Raw genomic sequence first — 13,297 nt, 5'->3', positions numbered from 1 at the left:
TCCTGTACCGCGCTGGGAGAGCGCACGCCTAGAGAGCGGTGATCCCCGATCTCTAAGAGATTAATTCTTACTAAAGCTCTCCCAGCAGCTTGAACTTGTCGAACAAGAGCTTGCCAGCCTCACCTCCTGGCGTGGGCTTGGCCAAAGGTCAAGGGTCACACCTCCTGCTCTCCCGCCCTCCGCTCAAGCTCTGAGGGAGGTGAACAGATACTAGCACTCCGCAATTCTACCCGCCCGCTCCCGGTCCCACTTTCTCCAGACTCGGTGTCAACCCGGGCTTTCGATCAGAGTATGTGTGTGCAAGTGAGTGCTTGCGTCCCCCGGACCCTCGGAGGGCGCCGCAGTTCCTCGGCCCCGGAGGTTCAGGGGCGCAGGCTGCGCGCTCCTGCTGGCGGCCGCAGCACGTGACCGCAACTTTCCGCAGCGGCCTGGGCTGGGCCTGGAGCCCCCGCGCGCGCACGCCACGCACCAGAGCCCGCGTCCTTGCTAGTGCCCCGCAGCGACCAGGACTCGGGCCTGGGGACACTCGGAAAGAGCAAGAAAGGGGACAACCACCTCCCAAGTTATCCCTCCTCGGTTTTTCGAAGTGGGACGAGATCGGGGAAATGTGGAACAAAGCCACAAACCTCAGGGGATTTTTAGGAGACAGGACAGTAAGTCAACATTGTTGACAACCAAGTTGGGAAGACTTGTGCTCAGCTAGCCCTGCCTGAGACGTGGTGCAAACTCGAACTCTGCACCTAGAAAAGTATATGATTTCCCGGCGGCGTTTGAGAAACACAGTTACTGTGCCATTTTGGAGCCTGGGGCTCCGGCTTCCGCCAGAGAGACACTTGCCACCACCCCCACGGCTACCACCATCACCACCACCACGTGGACGCAAAGGGGGGCGCTTGGTTCAGGCCGAAGAACTTTATAGAGTCCAAATAATTTAAGATGAAGGTCAAAGATGAAGGCCGGCGTGGAAGACTAGGCCCGGGTCTGTCTCCAGGGGAGAAGTTTAGGAGTCTGTGGCTAGGAGACCTGGAAGCTGCTGTGCGGGTGCCGGGACTTGGAGGTAGGAGGACTATGGTTCTAGAGGGTCCAAACCACCGGTTTCCCTACTCCAGACACTCTAGCCCTACTGACTCAGTTGTAGGCACCAACACTTATGGTAAACCAATACTCCCAAGGTTTACCAAACTGTCTCAAAGTCAAAATGGGAATATCCCTTCTTACTCCCGCCACCAGTCTTGAATCAAGCAGGGTGGCAAGAAGAATTCCACTGAATAGAAACACACACACACACACACACACACACACACACACACACACACACCATCCAGCCCTGGCAAAAGACACAACATGCGCATACACACCCACAGCACGTTCTGCCCTCCTGGCTGTAATTATGCTCGCGCTTTGCATAACTCACAATGCAGTTCTGAAATCATCATGATGACTTTCTGGCATGATTGGTTCGGTGGCAACGGCAGCTACAAGATCCAGGGTAGGTGGGAGGGGCTAGGGCCCAGCTGCCCACCAGGTCCAGGAGGAGCCTGGCACCAGTGTCCGCTGGCTTCTACTCACTGGAAGCTGCTGCAGGACACAGGGACCTCGGATCTAAGGTGTAAGAAACTTGGGACTCTTGTGGTTGCAGCTCAGAGAAGAAAGACTCTGCAAGGTAGGGACTGTTACTTTTCATCTTCCTACCCATAGGCTCGAGCACGCTGCCTGATTCATAGTAGGTGCTGCATAAACGTTGGGCAAATGAATGAAGGTGAATGTAGCCTGCAGATTTCCCAAGAAGTCACTGGAGGCACAGCAAGGCTAATCACTGGAAGCCAGGAGGTGGGGCTTCAGGCTCTGTCCCAACTGTCTGTGTAAATTTGGGCAAGTGACTCGACCTCTGTGGGCTCCAGATCATTATCTGTAAAATGATTAAGTCCTGTTCAACCTTAACTTTCAAAGATTTTTCCTGTGAGTCCACAAAGAGAAGTGATTGATAGGGGGCAAATGCCATGTATCTCAGAAATACCTTTTAAGAGAGACAAGATATTAAGTTCAAGGATGAGTTTATAAAGTTGGCTTGGAAAGGGTGTGACCACACCCCAGAGGTTCTCAAGCCTTTCTGACCAGGTCCAAACATAGCCTCTAGCATCGTCTTTATCCTCTTGTGAATATGGAGTTCTCAACCAAAACCAAAGCAAAAAACACAGGGAAGACATCTTTTATCACAGGATGTTTACATTTTGGTCAAGGAGATAAGAAATAAGACCTTCAGAAGGATGGTGGAATCTAGAGGGTCTCTCTGTCCATCCAGCAATCCACCCTATTCATCAAACACTGAGCACCCACTATGTGCCAGAGATTAACGACATGACCCCTTTCTCAAGGAGTCTACAGGGAGAGCAGACTCATAAAAGGTGATAAGTGCTTTGGACTGGACTGAAACACAGGACATTCTGGAAAAATATACAAGGGACCCTAAACCAGTGTGGAGTTGGGAAGGCTGTCAATGCCCTTGGAAAACTGGTTATATGTTAGGGGAACCTACTGCCTCTGAAAACTGTCTTCTAGTATAGCTCACTCTCTTGCTAAACCTCTTTCTCATCCATTTAAAAAGGGAAGTAGAAAAACAGAAATAGACTCATAGACATAGAAAACAAACTTATAGTTGCTAAAAGGGAAAGGAAGGGGAGGGATAAATTAGGAGTTTGGGATTAATAGATACACACTACTATATATAAAATAGATAATCAACAAGGACCTACTGTATAGCACAGGGAACTATATTCAATATCTTGCAATACCCTATAACAGAAAAGAATCTGAAAAAGATTATACATATATAGCTGAATCACTCTGCTATACACCTGAAACATTGTAAATCAACTATACTTAATTTTAAAAATGTTTTAGAACAACAAAAAAAGGCGGGAAGTAGAGTCCTGTGAATTAGATTGCATGAGAGAGGCAGGGGTGCAGGACACTCCTCTAGCATCAGATTATTTGGGTCTGACCTCTAGATCTCCATTCACTTAGCTTCCCTAAAAAACAGTGCCATTTTCTCCATTAACTGCCCCCTCCAAAATTCTAAATTAAAACAGTAAAGGAGAAAGGAAAAGCTTTCCCATAAGCAAGCAAAGCTAAAGTTGGTGTGGAACTTTAGAGACTCCCCTCCTCGACCAGTGATCAACCCCCTCTCAGAGGCTATCCTATCTCTAGAGATTCATTCCTTTAAAATTCCCCTCACCTCAAGGACAAGCAGGGTTGAGAAATACCCAGACCCAGAAAATGTCTGGCAAAACCTACCAGTTAAGGTTGCCTGAGGTTTGATGTTCAGTTTCCAAAAGACCCTGACACAAGTTTTGTTTGTTTACATGAAGGAGAAAGTTGATTTTCATTTGCTTCCAGGTCATAATTCAACCTATACTTATTTGTTGCTTCCCCAGTGGATGGGGAGTGAGAGAGAAGGTGGGTCACAAAGCAGAGTGTCCAGCTCAAAGGAGGTGCTCAGTGAGGGCTCACTAAGTGAATGCAGGAAGCAGTCTCACCAGGCTTGCTCCTGAGTCTGCTGTGGATCTCTCTACAAGTGGTTTGGCTCCTATCTAACTCTTTTCATAAAGAAACATTGAGAACAATCCAGAAAAGAGGCCCAGGTGCTCTAGAACTGAACTGGTGCTGAGTTGTAGAGTTTTTCCGTGACATTTTCTAGAACTCTGTTAGCTAAGAGTTGTCTGTTACTCCTTACTAACAGCACCCCTGCCTCTCTCATACAATCCAGTATTGGTGCTAACAGCAGCAACAATAAGAAAAGGCCATGTGTGACGGGCTCCTTTTTTTTTTCCTTTTCTTAACACATAACAAATTGTGTCTCTGCATTTATTCACACACTCTCTTAGGGCCATATCAGCAGAAGAAATTCAGGTCTAGGGGCAGGCTGGGGATTAGAAGCTTACGGAGTCTCACTACACTTTTATATTCATCTTGCCCCAGGAACAATCAAATAGAAACATCTTTCTCCCATCTTTTACTTCACTTTATTTCCTACATACAATATTTTAATTGTTTATATCCTGCCTTGTTGCAGGAAGAAGAATTTATTATGGCTCTCATGTCAAATTGCTTTAAGTTAAAACCTGGGCTCCCTCCCTATGACTCACCTGAAATGTATTTAAAACAGAAACAACTGGAGACATAACCAGGAACAAAGGAACAAGAAAATAGTGTCCCCCAGAAAGATAGGTCAGCAGAGACAAAGCTGCCTGTTTCTTATTTCCTAATGGCAAGAGTAAAAAGTTTAGAGGAGACATAAGGGATACTCAGCTCTCCAACTAGACAGGGAGCTCCGTGAAGCAGACTGATTCATCTTGGGTTGCCAGCCCCTAGCTCTCTGGCACATAGCAGTGCTTGATAAATGTGGAATGTATGAGTGACCCTGCTTGATGGTACTCACAAGGAAAGCTGAGGCTTGAGGTGGAGGACTTGCCTTTGCTCTGCCCCAGCAATGGGGAGGATAGGGAGTAGGCACAGGTCCTCTAGGCCCCCAAACCTTGAGAAGAGGTCAGTTTTGGTTTTCTAAAACAAAAGAATGACTAGAGAAACAAGAAAGCAGACTACATCCAGGGAAGGATTGGCCACCAAGCCTCCTTCAACCTCTTAATTTCCTGTGAACTGCACAGTCCAGCTTGGCTCCCATTTAGCCCAGAATTATACAGGACACACACCAGAAAGGACCTTAGAGATCAGTACTCATCTAATTTCATCATTTTACAGATGAGGAAACTGATACCCTTACAGACAAAGCTTGTACTAGGTTACTCATCTGGAGACAAAGGCCAACCCCAGAACCCAGATCTCTTCATGCTGAGTCTAATGCTCTTTGAAATATTAATTCCACTGCATTGAGCTACCTCCCATTTCCCACAAGGGCTTCTAGAAGCTCCAATTAAGGCAATTTCATTCACAAGTGAAGTAATCAGAATTGAGAAAAGTGTTTTGTGCATCTTGAAGCAATAGTTCAGTATTTCTGGAACTTCAGACTCTTCCACTTTACAGATTTTTCTTCACATTCTCCCTCTGCAAGTACTTAAGATTTGCTGTGTCCAAATGGGTAAAAAATGTGTGAGGTCTCTTTCTGTTTTGTAGAGGGGATGATGTAGGCTACAAGAGGAACCACTTAGAGACACTAATTGTAGATACTGAGAAAAAGGTCAATAATTAGATTGAACAATTAATCACAGAATTTGATCAGTGTGGATTGCCAATCTGGGCCTTTCAGATTTTAAAAACATCTCTCTATTCCCTCCACGGCAGGTTTAGAACCTGCTTTATCCAGATTACTGTTTCAACACTAGTAGAAACAATTGTTATGTAAAACGGGATAGCCCGGTTTAAATGTGGGTAACGTATTTGAGAATAAACTACAATTCTATTCTTTATTCAGTCAATAAGTATATCAGGACCACATATTCGATCTCTGCCAATGCAGTGAAAAGCATCATACATTCTAGTATGCTTTGTTTCTAAATGATCTAGTTCACACAGTACTCTGTTGTCCGCCTATTCTAGTAAGTAATTTCAGAATTCACATCACTTACAAAGATGCCAAGTGGCTATTTAGGGAAGTCTGATTCAAAAAAAAAAAAACCTCCAAAACAAAACAAACCTCCCCCTCTCTTCTCCCTCCCCCAAACCCCACGTGTTTTGTGCAAGACGGAGTCAACCAGTGGGATTCACAGGAGGTCCCCAAGTCAAATGCTGCAGCTGCGTTTTAAAAAAGGGTTGGATAAACTACAGCCGTTAATAACATCTGTATCTATGCAAGCTAAGATGATGATAGGGGTAATCAGATCTCATGCTTCAGGGCATAAGATGATTGCCTGCTGGGAGAAGGAGGATTTAGGCTTTCAGGTATAGCAGTGCACAGCTCAGGAGGTAGGTTGTAGACATTTCTCCAAGTCTCTAAAATTCCAGGTATAACTGACATGATTTTGGAATAGATGAAACATTTGAAATCTAGTGTTTCTTTCAGATCAGGACATTGAATAATTAGATATTTGAAATGCCCACATGTACCACATATAACATATATGTATCTCTCTATAGATAAGATAAATATTTAGATGCCTTTTTTGAAGGCTGATGTTTTGACCATCTTTAGTGCAAAGCAGATGCTTAATAAATGCTAAACAACAATGAAAACAGTGGAGGTAACTCAACTTTAGTCCATGCATTTATGATTAGCTAAAATAATGTATAATTACCCAAGCACTCATAATAGCACATATTTGGATCCCTAAATATATGTTTTCCAGTTGCATTAGCTAAATAATGATTGGAGTTGCATGTTTGGAGTGTACAAGGAATGTATTCATTTTAATGTCCTGATCACTAAAGTAATTTTTAAAACTTAATATTTGTCTGGAAGTGAGAAAGGAATTGCACAAAAATAATCTTAACTTCTCTTTCAATTTCTTTAATATTTTCAAACCCTAGGAGGGTGTGCACTTTAGGACAGTTGTACAATTTAATCACTTTTGAAAACACTGCAAGTGTTGAGTAGGGTTAAAGAGCTTTATTTATTTAGACATGTAAACCCATGCTGCAGGACATACAGAATCAGACAGTGGTCCACAATTCGAGACATGTAGAATCTTTTGAAGGAGCTGATTTCTAACTAGGGTCTTTTTGGCATGAAATACATTCTTGCTACTGGCTTTGTCACTATTACTAAACCATTCACTTCTGTTCCACACGGAGGGACTGTTCTGAAGGATATGGTTGTTAAATGCAATTTTAAAAATGATGCACATAAACAGTTTAAAAGCGGGGTGTGTGGAAATCCTGCAGCTGTTTGGCTGCAGACAGGCATGGGAAATCAGTCAGAAGCCCAAAGCATCATAGTTAATAACCATTATTCTGTTGTCTGGGATGTTTGTTTAAATACTATTGACACTGTGTATGTATTGTCATCTTCTCTAAATTGTAGCTCTTAACCACCGAAATCTTTTTAAAGACCACCTAGGGTTTCCTCTGTATGATGCTGAAGTGTGTATTCACCTGATGGATAAACAAAAAACAGATTTTTTTTGTTTTAACTTTTCTCTCGTGTGCAACTAGCAGGAAATTTCCTGGACTAAAGAAAGAGACTGAGTACAGTAGAAACAGAAACTGTGGAGTGCCAACCCTTGGATTTCTCCTCTAGTGATAGAAAATGAACAAACCCATCAACTGATTAATACAATTCAGTTCTGCTTAAAATTCACAGATCTGTTCGGTATGAGATTGTATTTTAAAAGACATACTTGCCATTAAGTGTGAAGAAATCAGTAACTATTCTTTTCATCAACAGCATGTTGGGATTTTTTCCCCCCCATTTAGATTTTGCTTATTTAAGTGAGGTCATTTGGGGAAAGAGCGGCTCTGGTGGGTGGGAAAAAAAAAATCTAACAGCCCGACTCCCAAATTGAAAGCTACAGATCACGGGCCATTCAGCACAAAGCGTTTTATATCTTGACTTATGAGGGGACAATAGCCGGTCTTACAAAGACCCCACCTGTGATTTAGCACGGTTGACATCTTTGTTAAGGAGGAGCCGGAGGGCAGAAGAGAAACAAACACGTGCACCATCCGGAACTTGTTACCAAGACCCACCTTCAAGAATGTTTCACGTCGTCCCTGAGGTCTTGCTAGGTTTTTTTTTCCTTACAGTTTTTTAAAAAGGAGGTGAGAGGAGAGAGAGGAAATGAACGTCGTCCACGCTAATTGACCCAAAGCGCTGGATTTAACGGCTTGCAAGCGACAAGCTGTTCCATTTTACAGACGGATAAATGGAGATCAGGTCTACGAAGTGTCTGGCTCAGCAGGTGCCGGGGATCGGGGATCCCCGAAGGGCTTCGGGCCGCCGGGCTAGGGGCGCGGAGGGCGGCGCGGCCGCGGGTGGGACGCCGAGTGTCGGCCCCAACCTTCAGGCCGGTGGCTTTTTGCTTCCTTCCCGAAGGTCGCTTCTGACAAATCTATCTATTTGGGGCAAATTGTCAGTGAGAAACTTCCGCTCGAACTGCCGTGGACAAAACCCGCTGTTTGAAAAGGGTAAATCCCGCGGCCCGGCGAGGCCGAACAATGGGCCGCTGGTGCTGCTGCGGCGGGGGCGGCCGGGCGGGCCGCACAAAGGGCGGATTAATTGGGGCCGCGGCTGAGCGATTCGCTCTAGCTCCACTCAGCCCGCACCGCGGGGCGCCCCATTGACTGGGTCCCGAGCCCCACTTTTCACAAACTCCAAACAAAAGTCAATTTCTTTTTTATAAGGCGGCGGAGGGGGCTGCGGCCAAGATTCTCCTCTTGCTCCTTTGCCTCCTTGCTGCAGAGGTTGGGGTTGTAGTGGGGGGAGACTGGAAGGAGAGGGGCGTGGGGGAGCCCGGGAGTGGGAGGGGACGCGGGTGTGGCTGCCGCATCCCTGTCCCCCACTTCGCTGCCACCTCCTGGCTGCACTCACCTTCCAGGCAGGACCCTAGGTCCCTGCCTGAGGCCTAGTAGCTTCAGAAAAACGTGGACGGGGTGATGGCAAGGACCGTGGTGAGGCTTGGGGGCACCAGGTTGGGGGAAGTACTGGCAGGTGATTTAGGAGGAAAGAAAAGAGACGCACCCTTGGTATTCTAAGACCTTGGGAGGTGTGACCGTTCATCAGATATTTACTGAACAACTACTACGGTCCTGATAGGAGGGAGACTAAAACGAGTTTGCCCTCAATTTACACAAAATTTGGGAAGGCTGACTCCTAAATCAATAAGCAGGTCGGGGAGAAGGGGTGCCAGGATGGGGGCCCCAAAGGAAGGCGTCACCATCCCTCTGTAAAGTTATGAGGTGGACTTGCCCATGTAACATATGGGACAAGATATCTAATTACTTTGCAGATACATGGTAGTGTTAGAAGTGACAGTAATTTTAAAAAAACAAATTGTAGGATTAATATTGTCACTGGTCTGAAAAGCACATATGGAGGGACCAGGAGTTCATCTCTTGTTTCTCTCCTTTCAAAATAGAAGAATGAGTGCAGAAGTCTCTTTAACTGACACTGTTGTAAGCTGGGTTGGCAGTGGTTGCATACAAGACAACCCAGTCCATGTGGTTAGTGCAAAGGCCACATTCTTCTTAGAGGACCGGCTTCCCAAGTGAATCAACAGGGAGGAGGGACTACATGCTGGTGTAAGGGAAGCCATTTGTTGGGTGGAGGGCTGGCATGTGCTAACAGATGATATCCCAATGTTTTTATTTCAAGGGGGATGCTTCTGCTCTTGGACCTGTAGGCACTTGTGTGCTCTGAGGCTGGCTAATTGAAGTCTTCAATAGCTAGGCTTTAGTATACAGACCCTCCAAAGGCATCAGGTCAGGATATTGGCGCAGTGAGAGGGGAGGCACAGTGAGAGAGGAGCTCTAATGGCAGGTACCGAATCTGTGGCAGGCTCAATAAGAGGGGTGAGGAAAGCCTTCAAGGATAGGCTGAAACATGGCTGGAGACAGAAAGACCTAGACATTGACAACAGAAAACAATAGCAGCAGACAGACCTGCTGGCAGAATCCAACCTGGGCTCCTTTTCAACCCCAGTTTAAAACTGTAGATTTAAAATTATCTTCTCTGGGCCAGACTGTGAGCCCTTCTAGATTTCTCTTGAATGAAAGTCAAAGGCAAATATTTATCTAAAGAGGTCACAACTTTGAATTTCAATAATAACTTATCTGCTGATCTCTGGTGGAAATCTAGAACAGCTGTTACTCCATTGTGTATTTTGAATTTCCAGAAGATAAATTTGGGAAGCAACATTTTTTTCCCCATCAATTCTCAGTATGTTTTCCTTTAGTTTACTGATGCCTTTGCAAATTCAAATCAAATAAATGACAGGACCTTTTGCTTATTATTATGAAAGTTCTTAAAACCTACCAAAAAATATAGTATTTGACCTTTATTGTCAAGTATGACTATGCTGAGTGTGTTCATGTCAGCAAAAGTTGAGTGAGGGTGTAAAGACTGAGATGTCACATTATTAGGAAGAAAAAAGAAAATAGAAGTATGAGTCAGAGTGATAAAACTTCGACATTGAAGGAATCATTTAACATCAATGTGTAGGTTAAGACAGAATTGATGACAGGATCTACTGTCTGTTAATAGAAAGCTTATGACCACAGCTTCTAAGAGCACCCAGCACGATTGCTTATCATTTCTGTTTTACAGATGAAGGTCTTCTGAGAGGCAAACACTAGGTAATTTTGATAAGGTCAACCCCTGAAAGGGGTAATGTACTGGCATCAGGTCTTTCCATCACTCACTCTGGTTAGCTTTCAAGGCCTTAAATTACTCTCTTGAATTATTTTGGAGTCACTTGATGTGAACATCATCAGAGGAAAGAAGCTCCTGGAGACCTGTTTATAATTAAACTTTTTTTTTTTCTTATACTCGCTGGCTGAGCAAACACTGCTGGAAAGGGAGGATGGTGATCTTGGTACCTCCAGGCTTAGGTTGCCAGAAAAGTACAGAAATCTGACTTCTGATAATGGTAGAGCAGGTGCAAGTACAGCTCCAGATCTAGAATATGGTATTCATAAGCCAAAAAGAAGGAGCACTTGATCCAGGGATGGACTAGATTTAAATCAATAAGAGAATGAAGCCAAGATCTTAGAAATAACATATCTAACATTTGAGTGTATCATACATATAAAATACTATATGAATACATCTGTATGATTTAAAGAATAAAATAAAATGACTGCTCTATCCCAGCAGCTACAGTAAAAAAAAATAGAATCTCAGTAGTGTCCGCAAGGAGACTCCTTTGTGCCCTCTTGGATTGCATCTCTCCTCCCTACCAACACACCAGAAATAATCACTACCCTGAATGGTGTTTTACTCATTTGCTTGCTTCATAATTTTACTACTTATGTATGTATCCCTAAATAATATCGCGTATATATATTATATAATAATATATAACATAGTTGTCAGTGATTCTTCTCCCGCACTGTGTTTAATGTTGGTATTAAATTAATTGTGGTACACTCACACAATGTGGTTTCTTCATTCTCATTGTTGTATAGTAATCCACTGTGTGAGCATGCTACAAGTGATTGCTCCTCACTACTAGAAGTGGACATTTGGTTTCCTCCCTTCCCTTTCTCTCTCTCTGTCTCTCAGACTATCTCTTGTGCATGCCTCCTGTACACATATGCTACAATTTCCCTGCAAGGTTATAATGGTGTTCTCCTAAATCGTTTTCCAAAACTTTTAGAGTTTCGGCTTTCTACATCTAAGTCTTTAATCCAACTGGAATGAGTTTTTGTGTATGGGGTAAGGTAGGGGTCCAATTTAGTTTTTTTTTTTTTTCCCAGTTGCTTAATAAATTTTCTTAGTACCAGTGATTGAACCTTTTCTCTGTTTATCTCTAGTGCCTACTATATTATAAAAGCAAGTCTCTATATATGCCTTGATTTACTTCCAGGTTCCCTATCATATTCCTTTGGCCCCTTTGTCTAGCCCTTTGCCAGCATCCCATTGTCTTACTTACTATAGCTTATATGCTAAGTCTTGATAACTGGGAGGGCAATTCTTCTTACCTTGTACTTTTTCTTAGGAATACCTGGGTATATTTGGCCCTTTGTTCTTCCATTTTAATTTCAGAATTAGTTTGTCAAGTTCCACAAAAAAATATTTCCGGGATTCTCATCAGAATTGGATTTAATCAATATGGGGAGAATTGACATCTTCATGTGTTGAAGCTTCCTACTAACAACTTGGTATTTATTTATTTAAGTCTTCTTTAATGTTTTTTTTTCAATAAAATATAATTTTTCTGTGTAAATTAGCTACACGACTTTTGTTAGATTTATACCTAGATTTATTATATTTTTGCTATATAATGGTATTCTTTTACAATTATATTTTCTTATTGATAGTTTTGCTGTATGAAAGCGTATACTGATTCAAAACCTCTCTTATTAATTCTAATAATTTACCTATAGTTTCCTTTGAGTTTTCTATGTGGCCAATAATATTATGTGTAAATATGAGTTTTTTTATCTTTCTTTTTAAATCCCTAAACCTTTAACTTATTTTCTACTTTTGTCATACTTATACAGGTTAGGACTTTGAATACAATATTGAATAGCAGTGGTAATGGCAGTAACTGTGCATTTTGTCTGATGCTAAAAGGAAGTATATGATTGTGGGTGCATATGAGTGTAGACTTGACATATTTTCTTTTTTTTTTTTTTTGGCCTTACCACACAGCAAGTGAGATCTTAGTTCTCCAATCAGGAAATGGAGTCTTAACCACTGGACCACCAGGGAAGTCCCTTGACATATCTTCTTGGTGAATCAGGTAGGAACTGTTTTCATTTCTAGTAATGCTTTGGCCATAGTCTATTTTCTCTGATATTAATTTTGACACACTAGCTTTCTTCTGTTAATATTTGGTTTACCATCCTTTGACTTTCAACCTTTCTATAACTTTATGTTGTAAGAATCTCTTGTAAACTGGTTTATAATTGTTTTTAAAAAATTCATTTTGATAATCCTCAACATTTAACTGGACATTTATATTCGTACATTTACATTATTATAAATACTGATATATGTACTTGGATTTATTACTGCCATCTTTTTGGTGCTTTATATTTCTATTTTTTGCTCCTTCTTTTTTGCTTATTTTGTACTGAGAATTTTTTGTTTGGAAGTTATATTCTTTGTGTGTCTATTCTTTTAGGGGTTGCCTCGCTGTTTTAATGTTTCCACTTAACGAGGTTAATCAACATCTTTCCTCCTCCGAAACAATATGAGGACCTTAGAAATCTTTTCAACATATCCTTTTCTAGTTCTGGAATCCAGTTCTAGATTAATCCTCCCCCCCACGGATTAGATATTATTAATACAATCAAATTTATTTAGATCTACCCACATATTTACCTATATCTTTTCTGATTATTTCCTTCTTTCTGAAGTACATCCTTTATACTTTTCTTTGGTGAGGGTCAGCCAGGTATTAAAGTCTCTCAATTTTTGGTTGACTGAAAGTATATTTTACACTCATCCTCGGAAGATATTTCACTGGGGATATAATGCTTGATTCATAGTTATTTTCTCTCAGCACATTTTTTTTTTTTTTCGCGGTACGCGGGCCTCTCACTGCTGTGGCCTCTCCCGTTGCGGAGCACAGGCTCCGGACGCGCAGGCTCAGCGGCCATGGCTCACGGGCCCAGTCGCTCCGTGGCATATGGGATCTTCCTGGACGGGGCAGGAACCCATATCCCCTTGCATCGGCAGGCG

The sequence above is a fragment of the Kogia breviceps genome, chromosome 13, assembly GCF_026419965.1.
Source record: "Kogia breviceps isolate mKogBre1 chromosome 13, mKogBre1 haplotype 1, whole genome shotgun sequence".
Classification (NCBI taxonomy): Eukaryota; Metazoa; Chordata; class Mammalia; order Artiodactyla; family Physeteridae; genus Kogia; species Kogia breviceps.
This window is presented reverse-complemented; position numbering follows the sequence as displayed.